We start from the raw sequence: 22,635 nt of genomic DNA, 5'->3' as shown, positions 1-22,635 counted from the left end.
GAAAACACAAAAACTGGTTAAATGTGCAGTGCATTCAGATATGTGGTTAGGCCCATGGATTGGGAACATGAAGTACAAAACTGGAGAGCACAGTCAGTTCGGACAATAGGTCTGGCAGTGAATATGCTCATAGTAAGAGGTCAAAAACTGCTGGGTGGGTTGGTGTCACAGTTGTTAGCACTGCTGCCTCACAGCGCTCGGGACCGAGGTTCGATTCTGACATCGGGTGACTGTGTGTCTGCATGGGTTTCCTCCGAATGCTCCCTCAGTGGAAAGATGTGGGGGTTAGGTGAATTGGCTATGCTAATATTGCCCAAACGGGGGGTTGCGCAGATTGGACCTAGGTGGGATGTTCTATTGAAGCAAGGGCCGGGACCCAATGTGCCGAATCTGCACTGTACAGATTCTATGAAAGAGCACCTCATAATAGGAGGTGCAGATCAAGCAGTAACAGTCTGGAACAAGTATAAGGCAGGACAGAGGGTGCAGCTTAACAAGAAATATGGTACAGACTAGGAATGCTACAAGGAGCAGAAGCCCTTATGATCTCAAGGTCTTAGTGCCTTCCAACAAATGCTTGGGAAGCAAGTCAATACATATTGAAACTTCTTTCTTACAGGGACACCATTCTTTATTGCCTGAAAGAGGTGTCAAACACTGAAAGTGTGCCCTGGAAGTTTTAAATGTGTATGCTTCTACAGGTTGAATGATGCATCCAGAGTTTGCTATTTCTCTGTGGGTCGGTTTTGTTAAAGTTGGACTTTCTTCACTTGAAAGCAGGCCCTGCAATGTTTTATTGGCACCATGGAGGGAAACTTTCGGGTATCTTTATGATGCATGTAGATTATTTTTTTGTGGCGTGGTAGTCGCTAATTAGAAAAAAAAACGTTATTAACGGACTTAGAAAGGAGTTCAAGATTGGAAATCAGTCCTCTGGTGCATGCAAATACATTAGAATCACAGAATCACCATAATGCAGAAAGAGGCCATTCGGCCCATCAATTCTGCACTGACCCTCAAAAGAGTACCCTACCTGGGCCCACTCCTCCATCCTATCCCAGTGACCCTACCTAAACTTTTGGATACTAAGGGACAATTTAGCATGGGCAATGCACCTAACGTGCACATCTTTGGACTGTGGGAGCAAACCAAGCACTCGGAGGAAACCCACGCAGACACAGGGAGAACTTGCAAACTCTACATAGACAATCACCCAAGGCCAGAATTGAACCTAGGTCCCTGGTGTTGTGAGGCAGCAGTGCTGACCACTGAGCCACCGTGCCGCCCATTGGTTTAGAAATCAGGCAGAGCATCACTCTACATCTGCATATTCACTCTATTCATCCCATCGCAATTTTTCATGAGCTGGTCTCACAAAAGGATACGGCAGCTTCTAAAATGGAAAAAGAGGGACTCCGAAGTTTAATTGGGCATCTGAATTGGTTAGCTGGACATACATGACCAGACACCAGTTTTGGAACTAAGCACAAAAATGAATGGTCCCAAAGTTGAAGAAATTGTTCGAGCAAGTAAAACATTGGTGAATTTAAAATTGGAGAGCTGTGTTTGAAAATACACATCTTTACATGATATTAGGCAACTGAAACTGATTGGCATCTGATGCCAACCTCTGTGCTGGCTTTTTGAGTGTCGGAAGATTTATAGGTTTTCTCCTTGGGGAGAAAAGTAAATGTTGCCCTTTGGCATGGGAAACTAAAAAAATAAGAAGAGTGGTAAAAAGTACACTGGCAGCAGAGACACTTGCCCTAGTGGAGGCAGTAGATTATGGCATTTTTTATATCCAGGATCCTGACTAAAATTTTTAATGGAACAGATTATCCATGAACAGTACCTGTAAAGTGTCACATAGACAATAAGACCCTTTGGGAGAATGTCCACTCTACATGAAAGCATCAATGAAAAGAGACTATGGAATGACATTGCGAGCATGAAACAGATGGTAGAAAATGGGGAGATTACAAGTTGGCAGAGTCAAAAGGGGTTTTGTTACAAAGGACAGCTGCCAAAGGTTGGCACTAAAGTGACATGTTTGCCAGAAGGGCCAGTTAGTGAAAGGACGCAACCATCATTAGTCGCCATGATGTGGAGATGCCGGCGATGGACTGGGGTGCGCACAGTAAGAAGTCTTACAACACCAGGTTAAAGTCCAACAGGTTTGTTTCAAAGCTAGTGTTTGAAACAAAGCTGTTGGACTTTAACCTGGTGTTGTAAGGCTTCTTACCATCATTAGTAGAGCAGAGAAGGCCACGCTGCTTGAATGTCAGTCCCGCCGGCGTGGATTAAACCACCTTTCTTACCGGCGGGACAAGGCAGCGGGAGCGGGCTCCGGGGTCCTGGTGGGGGGGGGGGGGGGCGGCGTGGGGCGATCTGGCCCTGGGGGAGCCCCTACCGTGGCCTGCCCCGCGATCGAGGCCCACCGATCCGCAGGCGGCCCTTTGCCGTGGGGGCACTCTTTTCCCTTCGCCTCAGCCACAGTTTTCACCATGGCTGATGCAGAAGGGACACACCCCTGCGCATGCGCGGGGATGTCATCAGTTACACTGGAATCAAAACTCTGTTTCTCTCTCCACAGAGATGCTGCCAGACCTGCTGAGTATTTCCAGCACTTCTTACTTTTATTCCTTAATTGCATGTTGAAATTATAGACCAATGGTAATTACCATTGGTATTGCACCACAGTCAGTGGTAATTGATGGTTATGCCTGGCAAAAGTATATTTCTGCAACTGCACATATGATGATTCCAGCAAATAGCTACTTTTCCTGAAGGATACTTTCGTATTCTGTTGCTATTTAACAGGAGCAAACATGAGAGTCCCAGTGGTACTCAACCAAACACACTTTTGTGCATTAATAAACACATTGGCCTCTAGCCTTTGTGCTTGTGTGAGCATGAGCCATTTATTGCCTTGTACACTCTGGGATTCTTAGGCTTATTAATTAATCACAATGCTAATAAACTTGAAAGACACATTTGTCTGTTAGAGCAATTCCCAATTCTCAGTTCCCTGCAGGGCGCCAATGCAAAATAGTCCAAATACTCAAATATTTGGAGGAAGGGGAGATTGTGGATAGAGATTTGTTTCGCTTAATACTTCACTTTGGGTGTTCTCGGCCCCAACAAAATTACATAGGATAGCTCTATCAAATGCTTCCCTGTGTTGGTGATGCACCTAGCATAATATTGGAAACTTACATAAACTGTTTAATATTTGATTTCCAGCAAGATTCGAAGCATCCTGGCCTGAGGGACTTGGCATGTCACAGTCTGCTTTTTTTCCAAGGAAGGCTGGAGGCAGCCACTGGTTTTTCTGCAGATGAACAATGAGGAAAACATTTTCATGTAGATCGTGTCTTTCATGATCTCAAGACATTTCAAAGCACTTCACAGTCAGTTTGCACATAGAGCAATGTGGCAAATGAGCAGATAATCTGCTTTAGTGATGTTGAATGAACAGTAAATATTGGGCAGTAGAAAACCAGTTCTGCTGTTCTTGGAAATAACGGGTGAGTTCTCCGTTTCAGAGACCAAGTGCTGATGCCGGGACTGAATTGCGGGTGTTCAAATGTCACGATGGCAGCGCCGGTCCCGGAACTAATGGGTCAGCACCGGCACCACGTGGAAGTAGTGCGATTCTAATGCACACCGGTGATCGCCGTGGTCGGGTTTGGCACTCGAGAGCCTGACAAGCTGAAGCTGGATATAAGCACACCACTCCCACACCATCTCATTCCAGCCAAGAAGATGCCACCTTGAAGAGCCGATGCAGAGCTGGAGACACTGCTGGATGTCGTGTCAGAAAAATAAACCCATCTGGTTCGCTAATGTCCTTCAGGGAAGGAAATCTGTCATCCTTTCCTGATCTGGCCTACATGTAACTCAAGATCCACAGCAATGTGGTTGACTCTTAAATGCCCTCAGGCTTGGGCAATAAATGCTGGCCTAGCCAGCGACGCCCACATGCAATGCACAAAAAAAACCTTCCTGAGTGCTGCAGTGGAATGTCAGCCGAGATTTAATCGCTTCAGTAGGCCTGGAACCTACAAACCTGTGACTGAGAGACAAAAGAGTTATCCCTGCAAAGATGGCTGATACCTTACATTTCATACGCAAGGATTGATGATCTAGATTCTTCCTTTTGAACTGATCAGTCAATGCAAGGAACCTCTCTTCCTGTATCAATGAAGAAGATTTCCTGGAAAAGGAATCAGGCTGTCAGAGAAGTGGGAATATTCCTAGGCTGTTGGAGGCAAGCTTGAGGGTGGAAGGGGGAGAGAAAAGTAGGGGGATGGGATGGTGATCTGGTTATCCAATGTGTAGCTGCTTCTCCCAAAAGTGGTTTGTGGATCATGTCAGCCGTCTCCCTCGCTGCGATATTAAATTTGCTAATGAGTCCAGTACCAGTCATTTTCCCAGGAAAATTAGATATTGCTACCGGGGTCCATGGTGGGTCCATAACTTGTCAACTCACAGGGGTGAGTGCGCAGCAAACACCCATCACAAGTAAAATTCAATCTGAGCTTTAAATGGGGAAGGAAATTAAGCCTGGAGCAATAATATCTCATGCCATTCTTGTCACAGATAGCACACAGGTGAAGGAAAGCCTGCCAGCTCCTTCAGCCTCAAATCACATCAGGTTTGTTCTGCCCTCTTAGTTTCTGTGGTGACTTGGGACAACACTGCAGAATTCCAGTAATAACTAAAGGGTTTATTAACGAAAGGCAAAGGCAGGTGTATAAATAAGCACAGAACACTAAAGGAGGGGTTTCTCTTTCTCGCTCTGGGGCCACAATATCCGGGCCTCTGCTCCCAGGGCCCCAAGCTGCTCCCAGACGATTAGCCCCGAGTTGGTCACATGGGTCACCAGACCCGTCCCCATAAAGGGTCCACACCAGATCCCTCATTACATTTTGCACCATAGCTATGTGCAGATGTTATATACATAGTATTAAACATCTATATACGTAGTATAAGACATCAGGAGAGAGAGTTGATCGGCCCAGGATCTGCGGGAACTCCGCCAGCATTTGTTGCCCATCCTTAATTGCCCTTGCACTTAGTGGCTTGTGAGGCCACACCAGGGGTGGGGGGTTGGGGGGGTCAGTTCAGAGTCAACTGCATCACTGTGTGGGTCTGGAGACCAGACCGGGTTAGGACAGCAGATTTCCTTCCCTGAAGAACATTAGTGAATCAGATGGGTTTTTATAACAATGGCCAATGGTTTCATGGTCATCGTTAGACTTTTAATTCCAGATTTTAATTGAATTCAAATTTCGCCATCTGCCACAGTCGGATTCGAACCTGGGACCCCAGAGCATTCCCCTGGGGTGTCTGGATTACTAGTCTTGTGACAATACCACCAAACCACCCCCTCCCCTGTACATCTGCATAGCTGGCTGGGTTGACTCAGGTGTGCTCACCTCCCTCTGCTCAAGAACATTCACAGGAATGTCGACAACACAAGTGGGACTCGTCTTCTGGAATGGGGTCGCAACTGTTGGGTCTGGTCTGGGATCATAATAAAATTGAGGGCTCGTCTGGGGTCTTAATTATAATTTCTCATTTGGCTTGGGATTATTGAACTTAAATTTGGCTTGGGATTATTGAACTTAAATACAGTGAGTGTGAGTGGAATAATTTCATTTTTTCAGGGTTTGGAATTTAAATGGAATGACTGGAGATGGCTCTCTCAGTTGCAAAAAAATTCCGGTTATGGGAGCGATTGCTCAGGATGGTTTACAAACCGAGAATAAAGCAAAACTTTTGTATTTGGTGTATCAGCGGCAGTTAACCTTATCAAAAGAGGTGAGGGAGGTTGTGATAAAGCAATCCATAGCTCAATATTTACATTTGCCAGAGACAGGGCCTGAATCATTCTAACTAGTTAGAATTCAATTACATACATAGAAAATAGAACAGGAGGAAGTCATTTGGATCGTCAAGCCTGTTCCATCATTCATTATGATCATGGCTGATCATCAAGTTCAATACCCTGAGTCCTCCTTCTCGCCATATCCCTTGATTCCTTTAACCCCAAGCGCTATATCTAATTCCTTCTTGAAATTACACAATGTTTTCAACTACTTTTTGTGGACGTGAATTCCACAGATTCACCACTCTCTGGCTGAAGCATTTTCTCCTCACCTCGGTCCTAAAAGGATCATCCCTTATCCTCAAAATATGACCCCTGGTTCTGGACTTCCCCACCATCGGGAACATTCTTTCTGAATCTACCCTGTCTAATCTTGTTTTGAATTTTATAGGTTTCTATGAGATCTCCTCTCACTCTTCTAAATTTTAATCCTAACCAATTTAGTCTCTCCTCATATGACAGTCCCACCAACCCATTACAAAAAGAAGTGAAGAAACTGGAAGTGGAAGCAAAGGAAAAGGAATGATTGACAATGGCAGATGCATAGGAAGAGGAGAGGGCTTTTCAAGAGGAAATGTAAAGGAGGAAACGTGAGGTTGAAATGGAAAAATTAGCAAAGGAAGAAGGAGAATTGGAAAAAGAGAAAAATTTGAACTTTGGAAAATGGCACCGCAAGGAGAACATTAACTTAGAAGGTTGGAGTGAAAGGCAGAAGCTGAGGAAGTTCTAGAGGACTTCCTAGTCAAAAGCTTAGTCGGGACATGTTTAAATATATTCAAGCATTGCCAAGATTTGATGAGAAAAATGTGGAAGTCTTTTTCATTTCATTTGAGAAAGTGGCTAAAAAATTGAATTGCCCATAAATCATGTGGATAGCATTGGCTCAAACTAAGTTGATAGGTAGAGCTATTGCAGTGTTTGCCTCATCAACAGAGAAAGTATCTTGGGATCATGATGATTTGAGGAAAACCATATTGAGTACACCATATTGAACTAGTGCCAGTAGGCGACAGACAAAAGTTCAGAAATCTCAGGAAAGAACCAGATCAGACAGATGTAGAATTTGAATGAATTAAACAAAATAATTTTGATTGGTGGATGAGAGCATTAAACATAGACCAAATGCATGATGCTCTTAGGGAAAGAATTATTTTGGAGGAATTTAAAGATTCACTTGTCACAGTAGTGAGAACTCATGTGGAAGAGCAAAGAGTTAAAACTGTTAGACATGCACACAAATGGCCAATTTGAATTGGTTCATAAAGCAAAGTTTGGCTTTTGGCATCAATTTCAATCTGTAAAGGAAAGAAACTGGAGAAATGCAAAGGAGAGTGTGACTCAGAGGCCACCCTTTGAATTTCAATTCTGTTCGGTCTGTTCCTCTCAACCTGGAATTTTCATTTATCCGACATTTGAAAATTTCAATCCCCAATCTAAAAGATATATTCCTAAATTATATGAATCATGAAGTCGCATTTTAAGAGCAGAATTTAAAAATTGTCATTTAAAACATTTCCCCAAATAATTGACAACATGAAGGGGGTGAGCTTAATGGGCAATTGTGTAAGTGCAGCAGCTTCACTAACGCCATGGGGAGGTTAAGTTGAGTGGCTATTTTGGTGAAGCTGACAAAGGATGGCACAAATTGTGTTTGGCTGACTTGGTTGGCATTTTTGATGAGGTAGCAGAGAGGGTGGATGAGGAGAGTGCAGCTGATGTTGCATGCATGGACATTCATGAGGTGCCTCATAAACTTCCAAACATTAGCCTTGTCAGCAAAATTAAAGCCCATGGATAAAAGGGAGAAAGCAACATAGACAATAAATTTGGTTGAAGGATAAAAAACAAAGCGGTGGTCAAGGGCTGTGCTTTGGATTGGAGGGAGATGTACATTACATAGAGAATCATGAACATACATACGTAGAACAGACAGTGCAGAAGGTGGCCATTCGACTCATCGAGTCTGCACCGACCCACTTAAGCCGTCACTTGCACCCTATCCCCGTAACCCAATAACCCCTCCTAACCTTTTTGGTCACTAAGGGCAACTTAGCATGGCTAATCCACCTAACCTGCACGTCTTTGGACTGCGGGAGGAAACCGGAGCACCCGGAGGAAACCCACGCAGACATGGGAAGAATGTGCAGACTCCGCACAGACAGTGACCCAGCGGGGAATCGACCCTGGACCCTGGTGCTGTGAAGCCACAGTGCTAGCCACTTATGCTACCGTGCCGCCCAGTGACTGTTTTTAATATACATTAGTGAGTTTCTCTGGGTGTGCAGGGCACAATTTTGAAATTTATGTATATCATGAAATTGAAAGTCTGCAAACAGTAAGGGGGATAGCAATATACTTCAAAAGGACGGAGGCAGGTTGGTGGACTGGGCAGAGATAGCAAATACAGTTCAACACAGGAAAGTGTGAGATGATGCATGTTGGTAGGAAGGATTGAGAGAGATAATTCATGTTAAATGGTAACATTTTAAATGGGATGCAAGAACACAAAGATCTGGTGGACTTTGTGCACAAACGTTTTTAGAAGACTTGACAGGCTAAAAAAGTAGATAACTAAGCAGAAGGAATCTGAGCCTTTATAAATAGATAGTAAGAGTGCAAAAGTCAGCAAGTTATGTTCAACCTATGTGGAACACTAGTTTTCAATGCTGGACTTCAGGAAGGACATGCAGGATTTCAAGGGGTACAGAACATATTTACTGGAATGATTCCAGGGATTAAGGATTACTTTCTGTGGATAGACAAGATAAGTTAGGATTATTCTCCTCAGAGCAGTGAAAGCTGAGTGGAAATTTGATAGGAGGTGTTTGAGATTCTGCAAAGTTTAGGTCGAGTAAATAAAGATAAACTGTTTAAATGGCTGCAGGTCAATAATGAGCAAAGGAACTCGAGGCAGCAGGAGGAAAGATATTGTTCCATGAATGGTTAGGGTTTGGAATGCATTGCCTGATGGTGGGGTGAACACAGATCGAATAATAACCTTCAAAAAGGAATTGATAAATATAGTTCAAGGAGACAAAATCAGAGGGCAATGTGTGAGGACATCAAAAGAACCAACCGTGGTTATTATGGATTTTTAAAATATGTTTTGAGGGAAATAGTGTGTTAATCTGTAAATAAAAAAAGGCTGCAAGTGAGTGTTTGTATGTGTGCGTAATTAATTCAATTAAGCAGGGAAAGGTAAATGGAGACAGCTTGTCTGGAGAGTTGAGAAATGAAAAGGAGTGGAAGTGCCACATGCATGCATTTGAAATGAAGTTAAAGTGGTGAAGTGGATTTCCACATAAATATATAGGGTTTAGAAATTTGCATTAGGAGATGGATAGATTTTCAGCTGTTAAGTTTCAAAGGGGAGTAAGAAGCTTTTATAATGTACACAAGTTTCATAAGTAAACAAGGGAAGTTTGTTAAATGTTATTTGATCTGAAAGTGGAGGCCTTAGAAAAATATGAAAAATATTATATTTTGGAAAAGCTGAGTTCAAAGAAGTGCTGAGAACAACAGAAACAAAGATGAAAGGGAAACAGATATTTAAAGAGAGATATTAAGCTGAATATTAAGCTGAAATGGCATTTTGTGGGACAACATCCTGGAAACAGCTTTTTTCTGTGAGGATATGATAAGTACGAAGCAGCTATCCAGAAAAACATATATGTCTTCGATGTCTTTGATTTCAGAAAACAGCATTGTTTCTGAAGTCTTTTGAGTTTCCACAGCAGAATGGAAGTGAGGTTGAGATAGAACAAAGAACAAAGAAAAGAAGGACCAGGCCCTTCGGCCGTCCAAGCCCATGCCGACCATGCTGCCCGACTAAAATCTTCTACACATCCTGGGTCCGTATCCCTCTATTCCTATCCTATTCATGTATTTGTCAAGACGTCCCTTAAATATCACTATTGTCCCTGCTTCCACCACCTCCTCCGGCAGCGAGTTCCAGGCACCCACTACCTTCTGTGTAAAAAACTTGCCTCGTACATCTCCTCTAAACATTGCCCCTCGCACCTTAAACCTATGCCCCCTAGTACTTGACCCCTCTACCCTGGGGAAAAGCCTCTGACTATCCACTCTGTCTATGCCCCTCATAATTTTGTAGACCTCTATCAGGTCGCCCCTCAACCTCCGTCGTTCCAGTGAAAACAAACCGAGTTTATTCAACCACTCCTCATAGCTAATGCCCTCCATACCAGGCAACATCCTGGTAAATCTCTTCTGCACCCTCTCTAAAGCCTCCACATCCTTCTGGTAGTGTGGCGACCAGAATTGAACACTATACTCCAAGTGTGGCCTAACTAAGGTTCTATATAGCTGCAACATGATTTGCCAATTCTTATACTCAATGCCCCAGCCAATGAAGGCAAGCACGCCGTATGCCTTCTTGACTACCTTCTTCACCTGTGTTGCCCCTTTCAGTGACCTGTGGACCTGTACACCTAGATTTCTCTGACTTTCAATACTCTTGAGGGTTCTACCGTTCACTGTATATTCCCTACCTGCATTAGACCTTCCAAAATGCATTACCTCACATTTGTCCGGACTAAACTCCATCTGCCATCTCTCCGCCCAAGTCTCCAAACAATCTAAATCCTGCTGTATCCTCTGACAGTCCTCATAGCTATCCGCAATTCCACCAACCTTTGTGTCATCTGCAAACTTACTAATCAGACCAGTTACATTTTCCTCCAAATCATTTATATACATTACGAACAGCAAAGGTCCCAGCACTGATCCCTGCGGAACACCACTAGTCACAGCCCTCCAATTAGAAAAGCACCCTTCCATTGCCACTCTCTGCCTTCTATGACCTAGCCAGTTCTGATTCCACCTTGCCAGCTCACCCCTGATCCCGTGTGACTTCAGCTTTTGTACCAGTCTACCATGAGGGACCTTGTCAAAGGCCTTACTGAAGTCCATATAGACAACATCCACTGCCCTACCTGCATCAATCATGTTTGTGAACTCTTCGAAAAACTTTATCAAGTTAGTGAGACAGGACCTCCCCTTCACAAAACCATGCTGCCTCTCACTAATATGTCCATTTGCTTCCAAATGGGTGTAGATCCTGTCTCGAAGAATTCTCTCCAGTAATTTCCCTACCACTGACCTAAGGCTCACCGGCCTGTAGTTCCCTGGATTATCCTTGCTACCCTTCTTAAACAAAGGAACAACCTTGGCTATTCTCCAGTCCTCTGGGACATCACCTGAATGATCCAAAGATTTCTGTCAAGACCTCAGCAATTTCCTCTCTAGCCTCCTTCAGTATTCTGGGGTAGATCCCATCAGGCCCTGGGGAATTATCTACCTTAATATTTTTCAAGACTCCCAACACCTCGTCTTTTTGGATCTCAATGTGACCCAGGCTATCTACACACCCTTCTCCAGACTCAACATCCACCAATTCCTCTCTTTGATGAATACTGATGCAAAGTATTCATTTAGTACCTCGCCCATTTCCTCTGGCTCCACACATAGATTCCCTTGCCTATCCTTCAGTGGGCCAGCCCTTTCCTTGGCTACCCTCTTGCTTTTTATGTACGTGTAAAAAGCCTTGGGATTTTTCTTAACCCTATTTGCTAATGACTTTTCGTGACCCCTTCTAGCCTTCCTGACTCCTTGCTTAAGTTCCTTCCTACTTTCCATATATTCCACACAGGCTTTGTCTGTTCCCAGCCTTCTAGCCCTGACAAATGCCCCCTTTACCTTTTTGATGAGGCCTACAATATCTCTCGTTATCCAAGGTTCCCGAAATTTTCCGTATTTATCCTTCTTCCGCACAGGAACATGCCGGTCCTGAATTCCTTTCAACTGACATTTGAAAGCCTCCCACATAAACAAAGAACAAAGAAAATTACAGCACAGGAACAGGCCCTTCGGCCCTCCCAGCCTGCGCCGATCCAGATCCTTTATCTAAACCTGTCTTCTATTTTCCAAGGATCTACTTCCCTCTGTTCCCCGCCCATTCATATATCTGTCGAGATGCATCTTAAATAATGCTATCGTGCCCGCCTCTACCACCTCCGCTGGCAAAGCGTTCCAGGCACCCACCACCCTCTGCTTAAAAAACTTTCCATTCACATCTCCCTTAAATTTTCCCTCTCTCACTTTGAAATCGTGACCTCTTGTAATTGACACCCCCATTCTTGTCAAAAGCTTGTTGCTATCCACCCTGTCCATACCTCTCATAATTTTGTAGACCTCAATCAGGTCCCCCCTCAACCTCCGCCTTTCCAACGAAAACAATCCTAATCTACTCAACCTTTGCTACCATAGCTAGCACCCTCCATACCAGGCAACATTCTGGTGAACCTCCTCTGCACCCTCTCTAAAGCATCCACATCCTTCTGGTAATGTGGCGACCAGAACTGCACGCAGTATTCCAAATGTGTCGTAACCAAAGTCCGATACATCTGTAACATGACCTGCCGACTCTTGTACTCAATACCCCGTCTGATGAAGGCAAGCATGCTATATGACTTCTAGACCACTCTATCAACCTGCGTTGCCACCTTCAGGGTACAATGGACCTGAACTCCCAGATCTCTCTGTACATCAATTTTCCCCAGGACTCTTCCATTGACCGTATAGTCCGCTCTTGAATTATATCTTCCAAAATGCATCACCTCGCATTTGCCTGGATTGAACTCCATCTGCCATTTCTCTGCCCAACTCTCCAATCTATCTATATTTTGCTGTATTCTCTGACAGTCCTCCTTGCTATCTGCAACTCCACCAATCTTAGTATCATCTGCAAACTTGCTAATCAGACCACCTATACCTTCATCCACATCATTTATGGATATCACAAACAACAGTGGTCTGAGCACGGATCCCTGTGGAACACCACTAGTCACCTTTCGCCATTTTGAGACACTCCCTTCCACCACTACTCTCTGTCTCCTGTTGCCCAGCCAGTTCTTTATCCATCTAGCTAGTACACCCTGAACCCCATACGACTTCACTTTTTCCATCAACCTGCCATGGGAAACTTTATCAAACACCTTACGAAGTCCATGTATATGACATCTACAGCCCTTCCCTCATCAATTAACTTTGTCACTTCCTCAAAGAATTCTGTTAGGTTTGTAAGACATGACCTTCCCTGCACAAAGCCATGCTGCCTATCACTGATAAGTCTATTTTCTTCCAAATGTGAATAGATCCTATCCCTCAGTATTTTCTCCAACAGTTTGCCTACAACTGACGTCACAGGTTTATAATTCCCTGGATTATCCCTGCTACCCTTCTTAAACAAAAGGACAACATTAGCAATTCTCCAGTCCTCCGGGACCTCACCCATGCTCGAGGATGCTGCAAAGATATCTGTTAAGGCCCCAGCTATTTCGGCCCTTGCTTACCTCGGTAACCTGGGATAGATCCCATCCGGACCTGGGGACTTGTCCACCTTAATGCCTTTTAGAATACCCAAAACTTCCCCCTTCCTTATGCCGACTTGACCTAAAGTATTTAAACATCCATCCCTTGCCTCAACATCCATCATGTCCCTCTCCTTGGTGAATACCGATGCAAAGTACTCATTAAGAATCTCACCCATTTCCTCTGACTCCATGTCATGTCAGATGTTGATTTACCCTCAAACGTCCGCCCCCAATCTAGGTTCTTCAGTTCCCGCCTAATATTCTTATAATTAGCCTTCCCCCAATTTAGCACATTCACCCTAGGACCACTCTTATCCTTGTCCACCAGCACATTAAAACTTACTGAATTGTGTTCACTGTTCCCGAAATGCTCCCCGATTGAAGCTTCTACCATCTGGCCAGGCTCATTCCCCAATACCAGGTCCAGTACAGCCCTGTGGATGTCATGTGGTTTAACTTTACTAGTGCAACAGCAGCTTTAACTTGGGTAATATTACTGTAGATTGATAGTTAAACATCTATAAGTGAGTGTCGCCTGGAAGGTATTTACTTGTGAGGTTGGCCAAGTCAGCTTTGTTTTGGGCGGGGGGGATGTTTGTAAGACTATTTTAACTGTGTAATCTTGTGTGTTTATGTTTTCTTTTCTTCTTGTTACTAAATCTTTCAATTTTTAAAATCCCCAAAGTGTTACTGGAATTCTATGCTGCTGAGATTAGCAGGTCTCTTCTTGTTAGAATACAAAAAAAGGCTATTGTCTGTAAGATAAATTTCCCTCTGGGATTTTACTTGCTCAGCAATTAATATCTTCTATGGCCATAACACTCGACAGATTTGAGGGGCTAAGTGGACTATTCCTGTGTTGTACTATTCCATGAATCTATGAAATTGTTCAGAAACCTATGTTGATTTGCAATTCACAGGATATCTTTCTTTGCACAAGTTGCTGGCCAGTTTTCATACTGATAACTGTATGCATCGGTGAAATGTTGTTACTTTGTCAGCAAAATCAGGTTCATTGTTTTTCTTTTGTTAAATATGTTAATTTTCACTTGATTTTCTTCCTATATTTTTCACAGGCAGGAACAATGAAATAAGAATATGTTATCTTGTACATTTTTGGCAGGTGGAAGGTTTGCAGGTAGGTGTGTGGAGTTCCCAATTGATTCTGGACATGTGCTCACATTTGTGTTTCTGCTTCCAAAGAACAACTTACTTACCCATGATTGCACATGCAAATAAAGGCATGCACACTTGTGCATACAGGCACACACACATGCAGTCTCACGTACATACAAACACAATCCAGCCACTTCTTATTACACCTGTAATTAATGCAATGTGAGGAATTTTTTCTAAATCTATACTAATGGCATCACAAAATATTCAACCTTCTTATGTTAACTATTTGGGGGAAGGTGGTGGCATAGTGGCCGTGTCACTGGATTAGTAATCCAAAGGCCCAGGCTAATGCTCCACGGCATGGGTTCAAATCCTACCTTGGCAACTGGTCTAATGTAAATTTCATTAATAAAATTTGCAATTGAAATCTCGTTTCAATAATGAAATCCAGTTTCAATAATGGTGACCATAAAGCTATCATTGATGTAAAAACACATCTCATTTACTAATGTCCTTTGGGGAAGGAAATCTGTTGTCCTTCCCCGGCCTGGCCTTTGTATGACCCAGCCCTACAGCAATCCTGACTACTTTCTGAGCTGGTCTAAAAAGCCAATCAGTTCAAGGGAAATTAGGGATGAAAAATAAATGCTGCCCTTGCCAGCAATGCCCACAGACCTTCAAAGAATAAAATAACTTAATTCTATGTTGAATCAAAATACTAACAAGCTCTTAGGGATGTCAAAAATATCCTAAAATAGTAGTTACATCATTTGACCAGGTACTTGGGATGTGTACCAAATAAATATTAGGTAAAGACTTCTAATGTATTTTCAGGACACAGATGATCTTTGGAAATGTCACAACTTATTTCTGCTGTGCTATCCGTTCCACTCAATGATGTATTTGACATTTCTATAATTTGACCTTGAAGCAATTTAAACTACTTTTGACTACGGTCTCCCTTGGCAAGCTATTCCAAAACACACTGACTGCCTGCTCACTGAAGTAATGAAGATAGATGAAATATTGGCTAATACATTTTTAATGTGCTCTTTTGCAACTGTAATTTGATACTTTGCATATGCATCAGACCAGCTGCCATTTTAGATTTGATACACCAGGGTATGCAATTGTTACAGTATATGGAAAAGGTATACTGAGTCAACCATAAAGTGTTCCAGATACAGAACTTGTAGTTGCATATTGGTCCAGATTTTTGGTGAGCATAATGATAGGATTGACACCTACAGCACTCACTGTTATTAAAGTGTAAAGTGGACAGCAACTTAGTGACCATGGGTGGGATTCTCCGTTGCCTGACACCGAAATTGTGACCGGCAATCGGGCGGAGAATCGATTCCGACACCGGAATCTCAACCGGCGCCGGTTTGACGGCGGTTTGCGATTCTCCGCCCCCTCCAAACCTCCATCATCGTTGTGCGTGTTGTGCACAATTGCAAGGCCATTGGCACCTCATCGGCCAGCCCACCCATGATGCTCAGACCCCGATAGGTTGAGTTCCCGATGGCACGGGATACGTGTGGTCTGAGCCGGCATGTTGGCTGCAGACTGTGTCCAGTGCCGCCACTTTCAGCTGGGTTCCTTGCCGTTGGCCAGGGTAGGTGGGGGGGGGGCATCTGCTAGGGCTTGGGGGACTGGTGGGAGGGGGGGCTAGGGTTTGGCCAGGGGGTGGGCTGTGGGGTCGCGGTTGGCGGGTTAGGTTTTGCGCACAGCCAGCGCCATGTTTTACGGTGCGACCGTCAAATCATCATTTGTGCACATGTGCAGTCCGTGCCCATTCTCCGGCCATGCTAGCCCCTTACCAGCACTGGAATCGGTGAGGGATTTGTGCCGATTTGCCAGTCGTGGAACTCCCACGGATTCTCCGTTCGAGCCGGCACTTAACCACAGAAATGGAGAATCCCGACCCATATATGCACAATTAAATGCAGATATTAGGAAGTTGCTGTATGATTATCCCTGTTTCCTCAAAAGCTTCACTTTAACAGCATATCGTTGAGAGACACTGCATTCAATCAGAAGGAATCGTGTAAAGTTATTTAATTATTAGATACCCACTAAAAACATGTAAAAATAGTTAGGGCTTGCTCATTCAAGTGCTTGTGAATTTATAGTAGTGTAATAAGTCTGAGTTATTTCCAAATAACCTCTCTGGCACTGAATACTTACTTTTACAAATGTGGGGTCACATTCCTTCAGAGTTTAATTAGTGTTGAAGACTTTTTTGAAACGTTTTACCTTTTCTTATGTTTCTCCCACTTAAACGCATATTTCTTTCACTTTTTATTTAGTCATTGAATTAAATATTCTAATTCACACTTGCCAGTTTAGCCTCTGCATGCCTGAGTAAGCATTCTTCAATCTGATTGGTTAAAAAGACACGCTGTTGCATGCCCTGTTCACACGGATCACAGGTCCCTAAATAGGCCGCCAGGCTGTTTTGACTCTCTGGTAGCAGCATGTCATTGTATATAAGCCCACAGAAATTCTCTGGCCAAAAACAAGCATTATGAACAGATTCATAGCTGTCTGCAAAATCTAAGCCCATTTTCTTACCATATTTTCCAGCTATTTTTCAATGATTGTTGCTCCCAATGAATGACTTTGAAATCAAATGATTGTTGTTATGTAGGCAAAGTAGAAACCATTTTGCAGGAATTTGTTAGGAAGAAATGACAGATTACTGAGAGAATTCTTCAAGCCCTGGGATATTTATTGTCCATTGGAACAATTGGAACACAAAGGTGATACTTTGGGTTAACAGGGAAGTAACTCCAATAATGCAACACTCTCTCAGCACCACACTTCAAGCTTATATTGGTCTCAATTTTTGAAGTTGGCCCTGACAAGTATGCACTGTGAGTGCTGCTTTGGCTGAGTGAGAGTACATTTGAATACTCTCATTTGAATATTGGGTGGAAACAGGGGCCGGGATTCACCGCAATCCCGGCCATGTTTTGACCTCGGCGACAAAACCGGCGCGAGCTATGCCGGCGACAACGGGCCTCTAGGCCCAGTCATTCTCCCCATCCTTGGGGGCTAGCATGGCATATCTCCCATTCTACCATTACCACCCAGCCAGGGTATTAACCCTGGTGTAATAAATAATGCAGGAGAGTGTGCCAGGAGCAACATCAGGCATACCGAAAAATGAGGTGAAGCTACAAAAAACATAATCAGCAAGTGATAGACAGAGCTAAGTGATTCTACAATGAACACATCAGATCTAAGCTCTGCAGTTTTGCCACATCCAGCCGTGAATGATGGTGGACAATTAAACAACTCGCTGGAGGAGGAGGCTCCACAAATATCCCCATCCTCACTGATGGAGGACCCCAGCGCATATGTGCAAAATACAAGGCTGAGGCATTTGCAACAGTCTTCACCCAGACGTGCCGAGTGATGAACCATCTCAGTGTCCTCCGGAGGTCCCCAACATCATAGATGTCAGTCTTGAGCCAATACGATTCTCTCCATGTAATATCAAGAAACAGTAGAAGGCACTGAATACTGCAAAGGTTATGGGCCCTGACAATATCCCGGCAATAGTACTGAAGACTTGTGCTCTAGAATTGCCAAACCCAGAGCCAAGCTGTTCCAGTACAGCTACAACACTGGCATCTACCCGGCAATGTGGAAAATTGCTCAAGTGAGTCCAGTACACAAGAAACAGGACAAATTCAACCCAGCCAATTACCGCCCTACTCTCTATCATCAGCAAAGTGATGAAGGAATCATCAACAGTGCTATCAAGCGGCACTTACTCAGCAATAACCTGCTCACGGATGCTCAGTTTGGGTTCCGTCAGGCTCCTGATCTCATTACAGCCTTGATTCAAACATGGACAAAAGATCTGAATGCCAGAGGTGAGGTGAGAGTGACTGGGTATGGCATCAAGGATCAAAAATGGAGTCAATGGGAATCAGTGGGAAAAAAAATCAACATTGGTTGGAGTCATACCTGGCACAAAGGAAGATGGTTGTGGTGGTTGGAGGTCAATCATCTCAGCGCCAAGACAGCACTAAAGTAATTCCTCAGGGTAGTGTTTTAGGCACAATCCATCTTCAGTTGCTTCATCAATTATCTCCCTTTTATCATAAGGTCAGAAGTGGAGATGTTCGCAGATGATTGCACAATGTTTAGCACCATTCGCATCTACTCAGATAATGAAGTAGTTCATGCCCAAATGCAGCAAGACCCAGATAATATCCAGGCTTGGGTTGACAATGGCAAGTTACATACATGCCACACATATGGCAGGCAATGGCTATCTACTACAAGAGAGGATCTAGCCATCACTCCTTGACATGCATAAGAACATAAGAACGAGGAGCAGGAGTAGGCCATCTGGCCCCTCGAGCCTGCTCCACCATTCAATGAGATCATGGCTGATCTTTTGTGGACTCAGCTCCACTTTCCGGCCCGAACACCATAACCCTTAATCCCTTTATTCTTCAAAAAACTATCTATCTTTATCTTAAAAACATTTAATGAAGGAGCCTCTACTGCTTCACTGGGCAAGGAATTCCATAGATTCACAACCCTTTGGGTGAAGAAGTTCCTCCTAAACTCAGTCCTAAATCTACTTCCCCTTATTTTGAGGCAATGCCCCCTAGTTCTGCTTTCACCCACCAGTGGAAACAACCTGCCCGCATCTATCCTATCTATTCCCTTCATAATCTTATATGTTTCTATAAGATCCCCCCTCATTCTTCTAAATTCCAACGAGTACAGTCCCAGTCTACTCAACCTCCCCTCGTAATCCAACCCCTTCAGCTCTGGGATTAACCTAGTGAATCTCCTCTGCACACCCTCCAGTGCCAGTACGTCCTTTCTCAAGTAAGGAGACCAAAACTGAACACAATACTCCAGGTGTAGCCTCACTAACTCCTTATATAATTGCAGCAGAACCTCCCTAGTCTTAAACTCCATCCCTCTAGCAATGAAGGACAAAATTCCATTTGCCTTCTTAATCATCTGTTGCACCTGAAAACCAACTTTTTGCGACTCATGCACTAGCACACCCAGGTCTCTCTGCACAGCAGCATGTTTTAATATTTTATCATTTAAATAATAATCCCTTTTGCTGTTATTCCTGCCAAAATGGATAACCTCACATTTGTCAACATTGTATTCCATCTGCCAGACCCAAGCTCATTCACTTAGCCTATCCAAATCCCTCTGCAGACTTCCAGTATCCTTTGCACTTTTTGCTTTACCACTTATCTTAGTGTCGTCTGCAAACTTGGACACATTGCCCTTGGTCCCCAACTCCAAATCATCTATGTAAATTGTGAACAGTTGTGGGCCCAACACTGATCCCTGAGGAACACCACTAGCTACTGATTGCCAACCAGAGAAACACCCATTAATCCCCACTCTTTGCTTTCTATTAATTAACCAATCCTCTATCCATGCTACTACTTTCCCCTTAATGCCATGCATCTTTATCTTATGCAACAACCTTTTGTGTGGCACCTTGTCAAAGGCTTTCTGGAAATCCAGATATACCACATCCATTGGTTCCCCGTTATCTACCGCACTGTTAATGTCCTCAAAAAATTCAATGGCCTTACCATCGCTGAATCCCCCACAATCAACATCCTGGGGGTTACCATTGATCAGAAACTGGACTGGACGTGTCATATTAATACTGTGGCTACCAGTGTAGGTTAAGGGCTCGGAATCCTATGGTGAGTAACTCACCTCCTGATCCCCCCCAAAGCCTGTCCACCATCTTCAAGGAACAAGTCAGGAGTGTATTGGAATACTCTCCACCTGCCTGGATGAGTGCAGCTCCAACAACACTCAAGAAGCTCAACACCATCCAGGACAAAGCAGCCCACTTGATTGCTCTCACTTCCATAAACATTCAACCCCCCCCCCACCACTGAAGAGCAGTAGCAGCCGTGTGTACCATCTACAAGATGCACAGCAGTACTTCACCAAGGTTTCTTAGACAGCACCTAGCAAAAATCCCACAACTGCTACCATCTAGAAGGACAAGAGCAGCAGATACCTGGGAGCACCACCACCTGAAGGTTCCTCTCCAGGTCACTCACTACCCTGACTTGGAAATATATCGCCGTTCCTTCATTGTCACTGGGGCAAAGTTCTGGAACTCCACTGAGACAGCACAGCGTGACCTCAAGGACTGCAGCAGTTCAAGGAGGCAGTTCACCAGCACCTTTGATTAGAGAAGGGCAATAAATGCTGGCTTAACCAGCAACTCCCGTTCATGGATTTTTTAAAAAGAGGGCTGAACACCAGATTCCTCAGGCCCACGTGATTCTCTGGTCCTCTTGTTCGGGAATCACGTGGGTGAAAATCACTACTGATATTTACCAGCATGGCCCTGACATGGTGGACCTCGTTGTAGGCCAAGGGTGTAAATCCTCAAGGGAATTGCACCCAAAATCTATTCAAAGGCCATCTTCCCACCACACAATGCAAGATCTGCCCACCCCCACCAAATTCCACCCCCCCCCCCCCGAGACCCGATAAATAGGGGGAACCCCAAAAGACCCCCTGGATAGGGGAGCCCCCCCCGAATATGTGAACGCCCCGCCCTCCCCCAAAGACCCTGTGGATAGGGGGACACCCCCAGAGACCTTGTGGGTCCAGGGGCCTGCAGAGATACCTGAATAGAGGGCCCCTGAATCGGGGGACCACCCCACAGACATCCTGAATAGATGGATCCACCCCAGAGACACCCTAAATAAAGGGACCCCACAGACCCCCCTAGAAAAGAGACCCCTGTCTGAAACGTAGAGAGAAGTCCAGAAAGGAGTAAGTGAAAACATTACTGTTGTAACACTTACCTGGGCATACAGCTGCTGGCTCAGACAGAGGAAGCACCATTGCTGGAAAGAGTAAACCAGTGACTTGTGTTTAAATCTTCAGATCTTTGAGCTGCAATCCATTCATTCATTTCCCTTAGAGGCTATGATTGACAGCTTTCATAAACACAGCTGTCAGCCTTGCTGCATTCATCATTTTCATGGTTCAGTAACTCGAAAGTGCTCTGACCACAATGTTTACAAACATCAACCACGCCAAAGATATTTTAAGCTCGCCTCTCCGCCTTCGAGGAACTCTGCTAATTGTGACGAGAGGCAGAGAATTTTGCCCATTGTAACAAGAAGAAGTAAAGTCATACAATTGCTACTTGGGTAAAAGTTAAAGGATCTCTGAACATCACAAGAAAATGAAAAAGTGGAGGATACCAAATCAGAGTCATATTGAGTATAGAAGGGTCCAAAATGTAAAAATGAAACCCTCAAGCAAAGTCAGTGACAGCTGCCTCTTTAATCATTTTAGTTCAGGATAGGGTCGCAGTCCATGAAAGGGAGTCACGAGGAGTCACTTGAAACAAACTTAATTCCAGTAATTAAAGGGTTAGGGTTAAAAGGGCTGATTCAAGGATGGAACTTGAAGGAGTTGAGAGTTGAGAGCGAAGACAAATCGTGAGAATGGCCTTAGGTCAGTTAAGGCAGTGTCCCACTTCAAAGATGCCTCCTTTGATGTACTGCTGGAGTCAGTGAGGAGCCAGAGAGATAAACTATTCCCCCAGCAATAGGAATAATAATCAATAATCTTCCAGAACGACGGTGGCCGCAGGTGACCAAAGCAGAAGTATTGTGCCATATCCCTGGATTCATGTATCAAGCTTCAGAAAAAGTGAATATAATTGCACATTGGCCATCCTGCTAGGAGCATCGACACCGCCAACCCTCTCCCCAGTCTGCCTTGCCAGTACTACTCCATCACATCATTTCTCACACTCAGGTACCTTCTTTATTTTCTCTGCACTCTCACACATCCCCACTTTCCATCCACTACCACTCACCCTTAGCTTTGTACAGGTTCATGCCTCTGCCTGACAATTACCCCCACTAAATACTCCATCCATCACAGTCACTCATGGGTCTGCCCTAGCCCCGTTGCAGGAGAAAAGAGCGCAAACCACAAAGAAGGGGAAGAGAAGTGGAGGCCCTCCACAGGTCGTGTAGTTGACCACTGCCGAGGAAGAATTGGTGGAGATCAGTGGTGCTGCACTGTCCTTGGCGGTTGGAGACAGGGATCTCCCAGCTAACTAGCGGCAGAATCAAATATGATGCATACATACACATGTTGTACCACACTCATGTTGGCTTGATTTTGGCAATGTGAAAAGTAGGCTCATATTCATGAAGAAAACTTGCAATGTTT

This window comes from Scyliorhinus torazame, chromosome 8, assembly GCF_047496885.1.
Source record: "Scyliorhinus torazame isolate Kashiwa2021f chromosome 8, sScyTor2.1, whole genome shotgun sequence".
Classification (NCBI taxonomy): Eukaryota; Metazoa; Chordata; class Chondrichthyes; order Carcharhiniformes; family Scyliorhinidae; genus Scyliorhinus; species Scyliorhinus torazame.
Note: the sequence above shows the minus strand (reverse complement) of the source record.